The sequence below is a fragment of the Apis laboriosa genome, unplaced genomic scaffold (assembly GCF_014066325.1).
Source record: "Apis laboriosa isolate Shangri-la unplaced genomic scaffold, ASM1406632v1 scaffold1_cov151, whole genome shotgun sequence".
NCBI lineage: Eukaryota > Metazoa > Arthropoda > Insecta > Hymenoptera > Apidae > Apis > Apis laboriosa.
Genome location: NW_025222279.1, coordinates 3,031,478 through 3,045,267, shown reverse-complemented (window position 1 = coordinate 3,045,267; position 13,790 = coordinate 3,031,478). Strand labels below are relative to the sequence as shown.

At 39.1% G+C, this 13,790-nt stretch overlaps 1 protein-coding gene across 2 annotated transcripts in view; it reads left to right on the top strand.

Moving 5' to 3' along the window:
- The first annotated feature begins 5,191 nt into the window (after positions 1-5,191).
- LOC122712420 (protein Tob1-like) overlaps positions 5,192-13,790 on the top strand; it is a 106,354-nt gene continuing 97,755 nt past the window's right edge. The window contains exon 1 of one of the 2 annotated variants that reach the window (XM_043932096.1): positions 5,192-5,854. The gene's annotated coding sequence lies outside the window, so the exon portion shown is untranslated. The remainder of the gene's footprint in view (positions 5,855-13,790) is intronic. The other variant, XM_043932098.1, reaches the window with a different exon arrangement.

Sequence of the window (13,790 nt, the reverse complement as noted above, 5' to 3'; positions counted from 1 at the left end):
GATAAGGTATCTTTATTACGCTGAAAATACCAAGGTTTCTCGCGAGAGGAGGAAATTTCCTCTTCTCCCCGTTCCTCGTCATTCCCGGAGCGAGTAATTCAGCGTAAATTCCCCGTTTTGGGGGGGGGGGAAAGCGAAGGCGAAATGGGTCAACGCGAAGGCGGCCATGCATTATCGCAAGGTCGCGCTTTTCCCGCGAATAATTGCGCCACGGAATCCACGGTTCCAAGCGTTCCAACCCTCCTCCGATCGATCGATCGAAAATCGATCCCGAGGAAATTTCGGGGGCACGAGTCAAGTTGGAAGGCCGAGTCTGGCCGAGCGTTTTACGGGCGGAGGATTAAATACACGGCAATCAGGTTTACTCGTCGATGATTAATATTCGACAGACGTCCGAGAAATTTGCGATTCATCGTTTTATTATCCATCTTACGCGGCGGTTTTCTCGTTTTGAAGGAATTTTTGAAGGGAATTTTCGAAGGCTCGTGTTAATCAGGGCTTGATGAATATGTATATACATGTGTTACATATTTCATGGTAATGGTATTCTCGTTTTGGTATTCTAGAAGCTTCAAGAGATCCAAAAGGAAACGAATATTGAAGTAATAATTATAATCACACGATTGTACATACAGTGCATAGATAGATGCTCTTTTAAATTAATGTGTAAACGAGGAAAGATCGTCCCCAATGTAGAAAATTCATGATTTTTCGAGTAATAATAATTATGTGACGTGAAAAGGAAAAAGAAGAGGGGGAAATTGTTTCAGAAATTATTAATTGAAATATCTAATCCCATCTGCTCCCTCCCCTCAAAGATATATAACTCTCATTATCATTTTTCTAAAACTTTTTTACAAACCTTTATTAATGCCGTGGAGATTAAAACCCTTGAAAGCTTAAAGTAAAAAACTACCTAAACGAGTTCACGGCGAAAAGGGGAAAAGTCGTCGAGTCGAAAGGTGAAAAGTATTATAAAATTACCCGCCACGAGTCAAAAGGTCAGAGAAACAAAAGATGAATGTATTATTCTAAAAAAAAAAAAAAAAAAAAAAAAAATTCAAAACGCATTGCATATAACTTCAAAAGTCAAAGATCATCTTAGAAAAAAAAAAAAAAAGCTCAACTATGTATATATAACTTGAAGCAACGATGGGTAAAATTTAATAATTGAAGTTACTTCGATAATTGTTCAAATAACTGTAACCAAATTTATATGAAAAATTATATCAACTATACAATAATTACTAATAAATGTTGTTCGAGAATTTCAATAAACATTCATTCAAACTAACCTTATTGGAAATTTTTAACCAACTCTGAAGCGACAACTCCGCTCAAGTTCCATCTCGTTCAACTCTCCTCTATTCACGAGAAAATAACGCGTATATTTTCAAACCGACAATTCTTTTCTTCTGGCAATAATGTAACAAACAGTCTGTCAAATCACGAGGCTGTTTAGCATACAATCAACAATCAACAATGTACAGGTAACAAGGTGAATTTTCACGCGCGTTAACCGCACCATTCCGGCTCGTTCCGTTACTCACGCGAACAGCTCGCGAACGGCACGCACGTCGACCAACGTTAATCGTATGCACATGAACCGAGAGCGTGTTTCAATTAAATTGCACGTTTCATTGGCGACGCTCTCTCTCTCTCTTTCTCTCTCTTGCGAACGTCGGTGTAACGCAAATGTCGTACGCAGCTGCGACACGCGCTGCTTATAACTAACGTTACACGAGGTACCGTAAGATCTTTCCACAGCTTGACGATCTCGAGACGCGTGGAAAATTGGATTGGCGAGAAAATCTTCGATTCGCTTTGAAATCTAATTTATACCGAAAAAGATAGGTTTAAGGTTCAAGATCGAAAGTGATCCCTAAGATAACTTTTTTTTTTTTTCGTTTCGAAGAATGACATCATTCGGTCGAGAAAATTCAGTTTAAAAAAAGATCTAATTTGTCTTGGTTATCTATACATCTCGCTATCGGTTGATGGTGAAATCAATGGAAAGAATTTAAGTTCGATATCTATTGATATATCTAGGATAAATTTTTTTGAAGATGCAGCGAAAAAGATTAAAGAATGGTTTAGAAATCGTAGCGATCTTCTAGGACAAGTTTCTTCCAAAAATCTGTTTATGATATAATAAATAAATTGAAGAGCGAAATAGCGAAAAGATAAGAAATGTTTATTTTCGGAAAACTGGAATACTCGAAATGTAATACTCCATTCTGTAATTGGACAAAGTATCGGCACTCTCGATTTTCATCGCATCTTGGTCCACCGACAAAACCGCTAAATCAGAGGCCGAATCCACTCGATGTCGGTCGATCGATCAAACGGAGCAGAGAAGCGTGGTTGAGCAACGAAACTTCACTCATCAACAGAGGCAAACTTGGAGCCAAAGCACGGCAAGTAAACGGCCCACTTTCGCCACGATGGGGATGCTCTCTGTTCCCTAATTAACAGGCGAGCCTAATTATAGAATTACAGACAACCGATTCGACGTCGGTTGCCAATAGGCGGAAATTGGGAATCAAGCAGATTCATCGAACGCCTTGAGAAGCGTGGACAAAGGCGTTCGAGGGTGACGGTGTAGCAGCCTTGACCCAAAACGACCCTGACGTTTCTCCCTCCCAGCCGGCTTAATGGTTATTTCGTTCGGGAACTTTGTCGCCGAAAACAGGCAGAATCCCTTGTCTTCGATCAAACGAGAAATCCCGGTAAATTGTTATACCGCTTCCGTCTCTGTTATACAATTTCGTTTCACGACTATGGAACTTGGCCGCCTTTCGAGACTCGATACCCGACAAAATGTACTGTTTATTACACTGAAACAGATTCCATATTATTGGCCGAGCGTGAAACACGTAATTTAAGATTTTTATCGCGAAAAAATGATGTAACAGTCACTTGTTTTTAGATCTATAATACGAAAAATATCTAACGTTATTCGACGATGTTAAAATGATATAATAATTGTCATTCGTTTGCAACGATTATCTCGCTTAATTTTATGAATCCTCGAATAAAAATTGTGAAATTTATTATTGTTTCCTTCGTCAAACGAGCGAACTGTTACGTCACGAAAATAGAAAAAAGAAAGACATCCTCAACTTCAAACGCAATCCCCAAGGATCGTAGCTCGGTGGTCTTATGCCCCTTCAAGAATCACATCTCTCCCCTCCCTCCATCTTTAAGATTTAAATCTTCGTTCGCAAAGCGAAACGTTGTGTACAGGATGTGCAACATTTTCGCCGGGCTGGGGCAAATGTCAAAGTTCAGTATACACACACACGCGCGCATACATGTTCTCCGCTGATCAATATTGCTCGATGTGTTGGTTCGGGTGGCAGTGGCGCGCTTTGAGACGCAATTGTCCTCCACGCTGTGCCGACAAGCGGAATGGACGTCGTTTGACCTTCGACGAGGTATCTTCCGCGGGAAGATTTTCTCAGCCGCAACGATTCCCCGCCACGCCCAGCCACGCGTAGGCTGGAACCCGGCCGTCGAAAGGGTAAAGGGCGCAGTGCACCCTGGAATCCCACCAGGAAATCAATTACCAGGCTTTAAATCCCACGGAAGGCGACCGGCTTTCTATCGATCCTCGCCTCCCACGGAAATATCCGCCACCGTTTTGCATCTGTTTATGAAAATCTCGTTACGGTTCCATTATCGAGTATCGAGCTAGCGGCTTTTCCATCACGCTTCACGGTGAAACGGGGTTTAAACGTGACTCGCGAAACGCGGTGGATTTCAATAACGGGGGCTGACTCTTGCCTCGAGAGAAAATTTAGCGATTGTTTCGATAGTTTGGTCTGGTGGAATGAACATTAAGCGGTTTTTAAAGAGAGATTATAAAGTTCTTTTGAGAGGATTTTAACGTGTGATGTACGATTCAAGTTATTGAATTCGATTAATTGAATATGCGGACGTACGAAGTCGTAAAACGTTATATAGATTTTCAAACTGCCTCTCTTCGTCATTAAAATTTCCATGAAATTGCCTTGCGTAATGATTCTTCCATAAAAAAATATTACCATTGTTCATCGTCACGACATCGTGCACACCATCGACGCACGACCAAGTCGCCGTTTCCGCGAAGCGGATCCACGTCTGATACACGTGACCCGTTCGTGAATCGTTATCCAACCCATCCAGTTATCCGCAAAGCCTGTAGACCGCGAAAGGGTCAACGCATTCCGATCCCGCGGAAACGTTTGTATCGTTACAAAGAAAACGCGCGCGCGAGCGAGCGAACGACGAATGAACGAAGGAACGAACGAGCGAGCGAGCGAGCGGCCCCGATCTTGGCCGCCCGGCAAGGACGAGGTCGCGAGCGCGGCCTAATCGTCGATGTTACTCTCCGTACTCTCTCCGCGTTCCGGAGCTCCGAAGCAAAAAGGGTTTGTGTGTGCAGCTGCAGAGTGCAGGCGCACCCCCGGGCCACGCGTTATATAGATAATACACGGACGCGCGAGGCGTCGCACGGATGGCGAGGAGGAAGAAGACGAGAGGAGACGGACACGGAAGAGAGAGAGAGAGAGAGAGAGAGGGACGAGCGTGGAAAATGCATACACGCGGAGAGGGCGGATAGAGGGACCGAGAGAGGAAAATGGAAAAGAGTGGGTGGTTACCGGTGGCGGGTCGCGAAACGGGCCGCGGGGAGGGGCGAGGAGGGTGGCGAGGATTCGCTTCCGTGTCCTAGTAGCACTAATGACCGCCATCCTCCCCTCCTTCCGTTCACCGTCCTCCCCACCAGCGCGCCCTTGCACTCGCTCCCCACCACCGGACCGCTCGCCCCCACTCCAGCCGCCGTCCTCTCTCCTCCGTCTCCCCACCACCCGCGGCACACAGGTTCGCGATGACTCGGGTTACGTCATAGCGCCTAGAGCGTGCCACTTCCCCCCACCGCTCGCCCCCCGTCTCCCACCGCGCGCGCCGCTCTAGTAGCAGTCCGCCCTCCCCGCCGATCGTGCCGATCCCCCCTTCCCACCACCCTGCCCTCACGTATACTCCCCGATCGCCACGATTCTCCGCGACACCCCTCCAACCCGAATCCTTGTTGAGTATCCAGCAGCGCGGAGCGTATACACACGCTACGTGAGTGAGCTATATATCTTTTCCACTATAGCGGCCACCACTCGGCGAGATCGTGGGGGACCCGGCAGTCTCCGCTGGTACACCGAGCTGTGTGTTACCGTTCCTCGCTTGTTGTATCACGTTCTCCGCCGTAATCACCGTCGACGCGCGTCCCATCTGACAGACCTGTAGTCGCGGCACCACGTCGTCGTTCCACACACACACATACACATACACACATATACACACACGCGCGCGCAACCCTATAAATATATATATATATATATATATATATACATGTAAACTCATATATATGTATATATACTAGAAGCAAAGAGAGAGAGAGAGAGAGAGAGAGAGAAAGAGGGGGAGAGATATACACACTGGTGACCCAGCAGCGTACACGCCATCCTCTGTAATACGCACACCGTAACGTGTACGAGGTCCGTGCACACACCATCCACCGGCACACGCGTCCTCTCGCGCACACGGACCACCGGTGAACAGAGGATCCTCCTTCGATATACCACAAAGGAGAGGAGATAGAAGGGAAGGAAGTAAGGACGCGGATGTTTCGACCAGTGCTACGACGGAGACGCGAGGAAGGAATTAACTCGAACGCGCGATCAACGGTTTCCAAATAAGTGAAAATATCATCACGGGGAAGATAGATAGACTTTTGGTGCGAAGCAGGTGCGAACGGTCCTCGTCTGTTTCGTCTCTTCTTCGTTCATCGGCTTCTGACATCGAGGAATAGCACGTGCAGGTGTGTATCCGAACGCGGGCACGTGTACGGTGCACGCTCGTCACGCTACGTATATATGCATACGTATTTCTATGCGTGTATGTGTGAATGTGTGCGTGTATGTATATATATATACGCGTGTGTGCGTGTGTGTTGCGTGTTTGGCTTGATTTAGGTGAGATCGAAGGAGGGGAACCGAGGTAAAATTTTAACGAGACGGACAGGTGATAGGCGAGTTTTCTGTCGATCCAGTCGCGAGTGTTAATGTTATTGTTGTTGTTGTTGTTACTATTCTCAGTGCGTTTTTAATCGATGGTAAACACTGAGCCGTGAGTGTTTCTCTTTAAAGACGCGAGTTACGAGTCGAAAGGTCGCGTAAACCATTGGGGACGAACTAACAGTGAAACCGGAAACGGCCATCCGAGACCGCCGCGGTATTGTTCGAAGAATACACAGTGAAACGGTAATTAGAGTGGATAAACGAGGAATATTTCGAGGAAATTCCTTCCGATTATGCGTGGCACACTTGGTAATCCTCTCTTTATATCTTGGATGTATCTTTATGCAAATCGAAACGAAGATCTACGTATCTTGATGGAATTTCGTGAGATTCAAATTATCCAATTAATCGATCCCTTCTTTTGATTCTATTTATTATTCGAGTATTGCAGTTTCACATTCACGTTTCTTCCCAGAATGCAAAACCACTCGATATCTCGCGATATTTTGCGAAATTCCGCAATTTGCATAGAGTAATTCTTCGAATTTAAAAACTCGTTTGAGAAGGATGTAGGATAGGCATTGCGAATCAAAGTATTCACACGTGTGCCGCAGAAAAATTAGCGTATTCTTTTATTTCCAATTCGTACGAATTGAAAATTCGAGTCGATCTCTCTTCTCGAGCGACATACTTTTCATTTTCTTCTTGTGCACGACCTACATGCACTCGTCACGAAAATCTTGTACAAGAGTCTTAATGGTCTGTCGAAAAGGATTATTTACCGACGAATCAACTTCGAAGGTGAGCAAAAGGCGAGGGAAACTTTCCATCCCACGTCTCACCCTTTCGCATTAAGCAGCTCGTAAATATTGACTTACGGTCGAGTAGGCGTAAAGATCGGTTCGTCATTTGTGCTCCAGAGTGGCTCCGTTGACAGCTATAATTTGTATCGTGCGCAGTTTACATTGTTCGCGACCAAACCCGCTCCTCGCTGCCTGCATAACAGCGCGGCTTTAAATCAATGTACCACCACGTAACGTTATTGATAAAAGGGGTACGTACATATGTATCACGTTGCACGACGTTTGCGTGTCCGCACACGGATGCACGCGCTCTGTACTTTTCCTCTTTTTCTTTTCCTTTTTTCTTCTTTCCATTCTTTCATCCACCTCGTACACCTCTACTTTCCAATCGTGAAACACGAAACGATCCGAATTTCCTCTGTTTTTCGGGGGAATAGTTCGAATTTATTTCGTTCGTCGAAAGAACCAAAGGATATAAATATTTTTTTTTTTTAAATTGCATGTGTTCCTTCGTAAGATCTTTTTAACGAGAGTGATGGTCGCATATATACTTCGCATATACGTCTTCCAAGATTTCGAATCTATTTCGTTAGTCGAAAGAAATAAAAACGATAAGAAGACAAATATTTTTAAATCACAGGGATATACTCTTCGATTAAGGATAAAGATTTTTTTCTCAAAATATATTTCAAAGAGTGGACAGAATTCTATCTACTCTTAATATCCAATTTTTTTAATTACCTTAATTTATTTGGACGAATTATCGAAATCATTCGATCACGAGATTCGAGATATGAACGCGTATTTCGACGATATAGGTTCGTCTCACCACCTCGAATACGATTCATCGTTCGACGTGTCTCTCAAAATCGGACACCATTCCATCTCTAATTTCAAAGAATTAACCGTATTCGTAGAATTTGGCATGGCGATACGATTCAGTTTACGACAGGTGTTGTAACTGGCCCAGATTCCGGTTCGTTTACCAATAGAACCGCTTAAATATATCGATTGATTGCGCAAGGAAGGGGGATCCTTGCGAATCGCGGATTTCTCGCGATCGGCAGAATCGATAGACGGATCGCAAACGAAGCCGAGAAGGAAAGTCGATCTTCGTTTTCTATCTATCTTTCGATAAGATCCAATCTGCCATCGTGGATCCGTAAAGGAAGAGCGGCCAATTAAGTTCGCAAAATGTCTGACGCGCATTTCGATTCATCATCCATGGGCCAATTTCTATACGCTCGAATCAGAATCGATTCGTGTCCACGACGCTTCTGCCCGTGTCTATTATTCATTTGACGAGATTTATGGGTGAATCGGTTTCGCCAAGCCTGCATTTCGCGTGCGGTATTCGCGGTTGATTTTTTCTTTTTTTCTTTTTTTTTTTTTTTTTTTTTTTTATTTTGGAATTGCAAACCTTTTAACGCGAAGCGTGTAAATCAAATGGATGCGTGAAAGTTGATGAGTTTCGAGGTGTATTGGATATATAGGATTGTTTTAATTGTGCATTGAGATTCAGGTCTCTCAGGTGTTAAACGCGTCTTTTGAAATATTTTATGATCAATATTAATGATCGCGTGAAAGCATTGATTGTCATATAGATATAGAGTCTTTTTTTTTTTTTTTTGGTTTTGATAGCGAATCGAATGGACGCGATAAAAATTGATAACAGTTAGTTTACAATATACAGTATATACGGTGTAGATTGTTTATCGAAGTTGAAGTTTTTGGATATAAGATTACTGATAGATATTAAATATTTGTGACTGTGTTTTAAATTTTTGATAGAGTGTTTTTTTAATTTTAGTGATAAGTAGATTGGGTAAGGTAAAAAAAGATTTTATTACGATATTAGCAAATAGAGAGTTCTTGATCTTTATGAAAAATGAACATCTAATTATTAATGTCTTTTTGATTTTCTTGTATTTCTTCATTCAAAAGAATAGTAAATATTTTTTTTTTCTCTTTCTTTTTTTTTTTTTGTTCTTTTCCATCGATGTGTAACTTATAGAGTCGGGTAAATGGCGTATGAATATTCCGTGAAAATGCAGAATTCTTCTTAAGCATTAGTAAGCATTAGTAACCATGGCAACCATTCAACTTTCATAATTTTCTGTTTATTACTCGTTGAGTTATTACGTTATCATGGCAAGGATACGGTGCGTTATTTAACACATCCACGTGCAGCATTTAAATAGAGAATTTAAATGCTTGCCTCGTTTTCGGAGCTCGGCCATTTCAAGAAGTCTGATCACGAGACGCGAGTTGCAAAGGATAATTTGAAATGTGATTAAATTTAAGCGAAAATATATGCTTGTTTTTAATGCATTTTACATGATATATATATACGCATGTATGTGTGTAATGATTAGGATGATAATGATGATCGTAATTCTAGTAACAACTTAATTAAGAATTAAATTGTATATTATAGATTTTACGATGTTGTTAAATTCGTGTTGCAGAACCTGTTTAAACATCAATTTTAAATTCATTCAATGTAAATGATAATTAAAAAAAAAAAAAAAAGAAGAAGAAGAAGAAAAAATTTACTATCAACGAAAATGAATATATTAATAAAAAATCACTTACACACATGTTAAAACTGATAAACATTTGATACTTGACGCGTTGAAATAATTAAGTGAAAGCATAAACTTGATAAAAAAAATATCAAATTTTTAATATTCGAAATTCGCTATCGCGTTTCCATGATAATAAATTAAATCGAGAGATTAAGGAATTCTCGCTGAAATACGAATTCGTTATCTTCTAATTAAACGCTACGTGATTAATATAGCATTATATTAACCTCATTATACCTAAAAATACATTAAAAAAAAAAAAAAAACTGAAATCAAAATATCTGTCACGATTCAAACTCAATTCGTTTCCCGTCTCTCTTCCCCCTTCTCAATTTTTATTCCATCCGCGTAACATTTTTTTTAGCCACAAAAATACACGAATCCTCCATCCGAAAATCGGGGAAGAAAGATCAAAAAAAAAAAAAAAAAAAAAAATCTCGAATCATCCAATCCAATGCAGCGAAATAAAATTAATTATAATAATATAATAAGCACTCGCGATTAATTACAAGAAGCGAATAAGAACGGAAGAAAGTTCGGTTGGACAAAAGGCAGGCGTCGCGACGTCGTCGTTAATCGTCTTCGGGATTTAATTACGCGATTCAACCATTGGATTTTTGCGCGGAAACGCGCGCTGCCCGAAAGCTCGTTGTCTATCGCGCGCGATTTCAATTCGTGCCCTTTTCCGTATTTTTTTTTCTTTTTTTTCGTTTTTCCTTTCCATTTCCTTTCTCCTTCCTCTCTCCCTCCCTTTCTCTCTCTTTTTCACTGTCGCCACGGCTCGAGCTTTTGTGCGCTCGCTGCTGCCGGATTTTTGCATACCAAAGGCCACGGAATGTCGGCGCGCGGCTTGAACGCTTGAACCCGCCTCGACCAATTACGTCTCCTGAATTACATATCGCGACGCATCCCGTTTACAGAAATCCCGTTTTTTTTTTGATCTCGGCGAAGGTGTCTCGTGATTTTGAATCCGAAGTACACGTACGTAGGTGTAGGTTCAGCGTTTTAGACGGTTTAGAAAAGCTTTGGATGTCGTTTATCGCGACACCAGACGAATTGTCGGTGGAGAAGGGATTTTGTGAAGCAAAGATGTGGAAAATTTGAACGAAAGCGAAGATTTCTTTGCTTTTTTTTTTTGGAAGAGGTTTTATTTTTTGGGATTTTTTTAAACGCATCTTTCGTTTTGTTTTCGAATTTGTTTGAAAAATGTTTTTTTATTCGTACGATTGGAAAATTGTATAAGGATATAAATTATTTGGATGAAAATATTTTCTCGTTTTGCAATGGTGAAGGTTTTTTTTTCATCGAATTAATTCATCTGTGAATTTTAAATCATTATGAGAAAAATCGAATGGAATAATTTCTTTGATACATAGAAAATTGATTTAGATGGACGTGACAAATTTTTCCATTTCTGTTTGGAACGAAAGTATTTCAATTTCAAAGGTTCCTTTATCGAATTATTTTTATTTTATTTTACTCTTTTCATCGTTTGAAAAATTGCATGGAATTGTTCTTTTCTTTTTTCCTTCCTAGGATCTTCTATCTCACTCGGTGAATTTGAACAAAATGGATATGTGTACACGTCTGAGCATATGAATATCGTCTTTGGATAATTAGAGACTGAAGTAAAAAATTGACGACAATGTGACGTTCAAGCTTAGCAAGGCCAAACCTATTTAAACTTGAAACGCAATTGCGTAGATAGGTGACAAATGGTATCAAAATGGTTCTAAAAAAAGTTCTTTCCATTATCAGCATAATTATCAACAGCCATCGCATATTTCTTTTGTTTTCCTTAACACTATAACCCATTTACGATATATTATTATTTCCAAATAAAATATTAAATTTTCTCACTGATATTATAATTAAACTATTTAAAATATCATTTTTCTTTTCTTTTTACATTTTCGTTTTCTCGCGCGCAGACTCGTTGTATCGAAATCAATATCAATCTATATAAATTATACACGTAAGAGAAAAGTCTAAAAAAAACTTGACCTAGCTTTATCTAAAATTCTTCGCGAACGCAAAATTATAATTACCGTATTATTGTCAATTATTTTTTTGCCGATACGTCAGCAAGAATGATGTGTCGAAAAGTATAATAATATATACTTTAATATTAATTGCGATATCGACCAGTCATTATATTAATATCAGTCATACAATTGATACATTTTTATCATTATTGCGTTGTTCGTAATCTTGATAAATCAAATATCATCTAAAAACGCATAATTATAGAAATTTTCGAAAATTTTCTCCTTGCAAATCGTAATTGAGCGAATTTTCATTTAAGTACTTTTTTTTAAAAATATTTGTGTATGAAATATTTGAATTATAATGATAAAAATGTTTATTATTTTGAATGGAATTGGTAATCATCGAAATGAAATTTGAAATTCAGACGATTTTTCATATTTCCATTGATCATGAAGTTAGGGTACACCGATGTGGTTGATGTTTTTTACAGCGTTGTTTACCAAACACGATAATATCTGAATGTAAAGATAGAAGACTGCGAAATTAATCAATGTTTTTTTCATATCTGTTATCGAAAGGTGTAACGGAAGAAGTTATCAGATACAAATGAAACGTGAAGAGTTATGTGATGAAATGTAATCATAATTGTCGTTGATGGAAAAGAATACGTAGAATAAGATAATAGAAAATTGTGCAATCTTTTCTTTTCTCTCTCTTTTTTTTTTTTTTTTTTTTTGTAATCGTATCTAAACCAATATCACAAGTGAATGTAATAACAAATCAAAAAAATCATTAATATCAAATCGAATAATCAATATCAAATTGAAAACAAAAATCGTTGCTTCCTTAATGATTTATTCTATCGTTATAAATCTAATATAAAAAATTCAATACTTCTTAGCGACTTTGATTAATACTCTACAACGAATCGCCATTTTTATTTCTTTTCTTTTCTTTTCTTCTTTTTTTTTTTTTTTTTTTGCCACTTTTCAAAATTCCAATTCGATTCAATTAAGATTCCGGATACTTTCTGGTCAAGCAACTTGCTAAATTACGCACACACGCCTCTTTTATCCATCCGCAAGTGGATCCAATTACGCGTTATTGTGGGCCCTGTTATTGTATCGTCCGTGTAAAAGCAACAAAAGTCGCGTAACCGGTCGCGACGTTTCTGGGACGTTTTTCCCTCATAACCGTGATAATAACGGCCATTAGCGGCGTTAATTATCAACCTTATCGCGAAATTTATCTCTTCAAGGTTGGCCACACTGGTGTACATTACCGGGATATTACCGAGACTGACCTGCATTACCCTTGGTCGAGCTCGGTTATGAATCGGGGGGAGGGGGGGGAGGCGGGGTTGAAGCGAACCCCCCGATGGTTAAACCGATTTACGCCCGATTTATTTCAAAAACCGTTTCTTCGCCATGCGAATCGAGGGTGTGAAGTTAATCTCGGCATTGGAACGAAGTTAAAACTTTCTTTTTCTCGGCTCTGACACAAGGATTATTAAGAAATTAGATTTTTTTGTTCTTCTGTATCGTATGAGAGGATATTCAACTGACGCGTAGTTGGAATCGTGGAATTTGATTGGGCGATGGAAGAAGTACGATTTTCCGCGAATTAGTGACCCGTTTTAATTCGAATCTGAATTATTTATTCAGGATTAATATTTCCGAGTAGAAGAGGTGTAATAATGTAAAATAACGTGATTGGCAATGAAAGTTGTTTGGATATTGGTTAAACGTTTTTATTTATTTTGATTGTATCTATTCTTTTCTTTTTTTTTTTTTTTTTTTTTAGTTTTTAATTATCGTTAAATAAGCAATCAAGTTAGAAGAAAAATCGCTTTAATTTGTAGAAGAATATATGGTTATTTTTTCATTATTATTATAATGAAAAATAAAAAAACTCGGAGAAATTCGAAATATAATTTATTGTTTACACGGAGGTCTAGACAGGAAATTTTAAAGCGTTGAAAGTATTGAATAATTAGCGTGATTTTATAAATCTCGATATACCACACACGTATAACGTTTTTTTCTTTTATCGACTGTTAATTGATTTTTAACCAATTGCTTAGAATTATCTTTCAGAAAATTATTCTTTGAACAACTCATTAACGCGTGCTCGGTCAATTTAGAGAATTATATACGTTTTAATATAATGTGACTAAATGATTCAATGTTGCACGAAGAAGTAAAAATAATTGATGAAAATTGCAACTATTATAGACAAATGTTATATTGTATTAATTATAACGAATTTAACACTTGTATAATAATTATTCGATTTAATGAAATCTAAAATGAAATTTAAATAAAGATTGTAATATTTAATGCTTCAAGAGTATAATC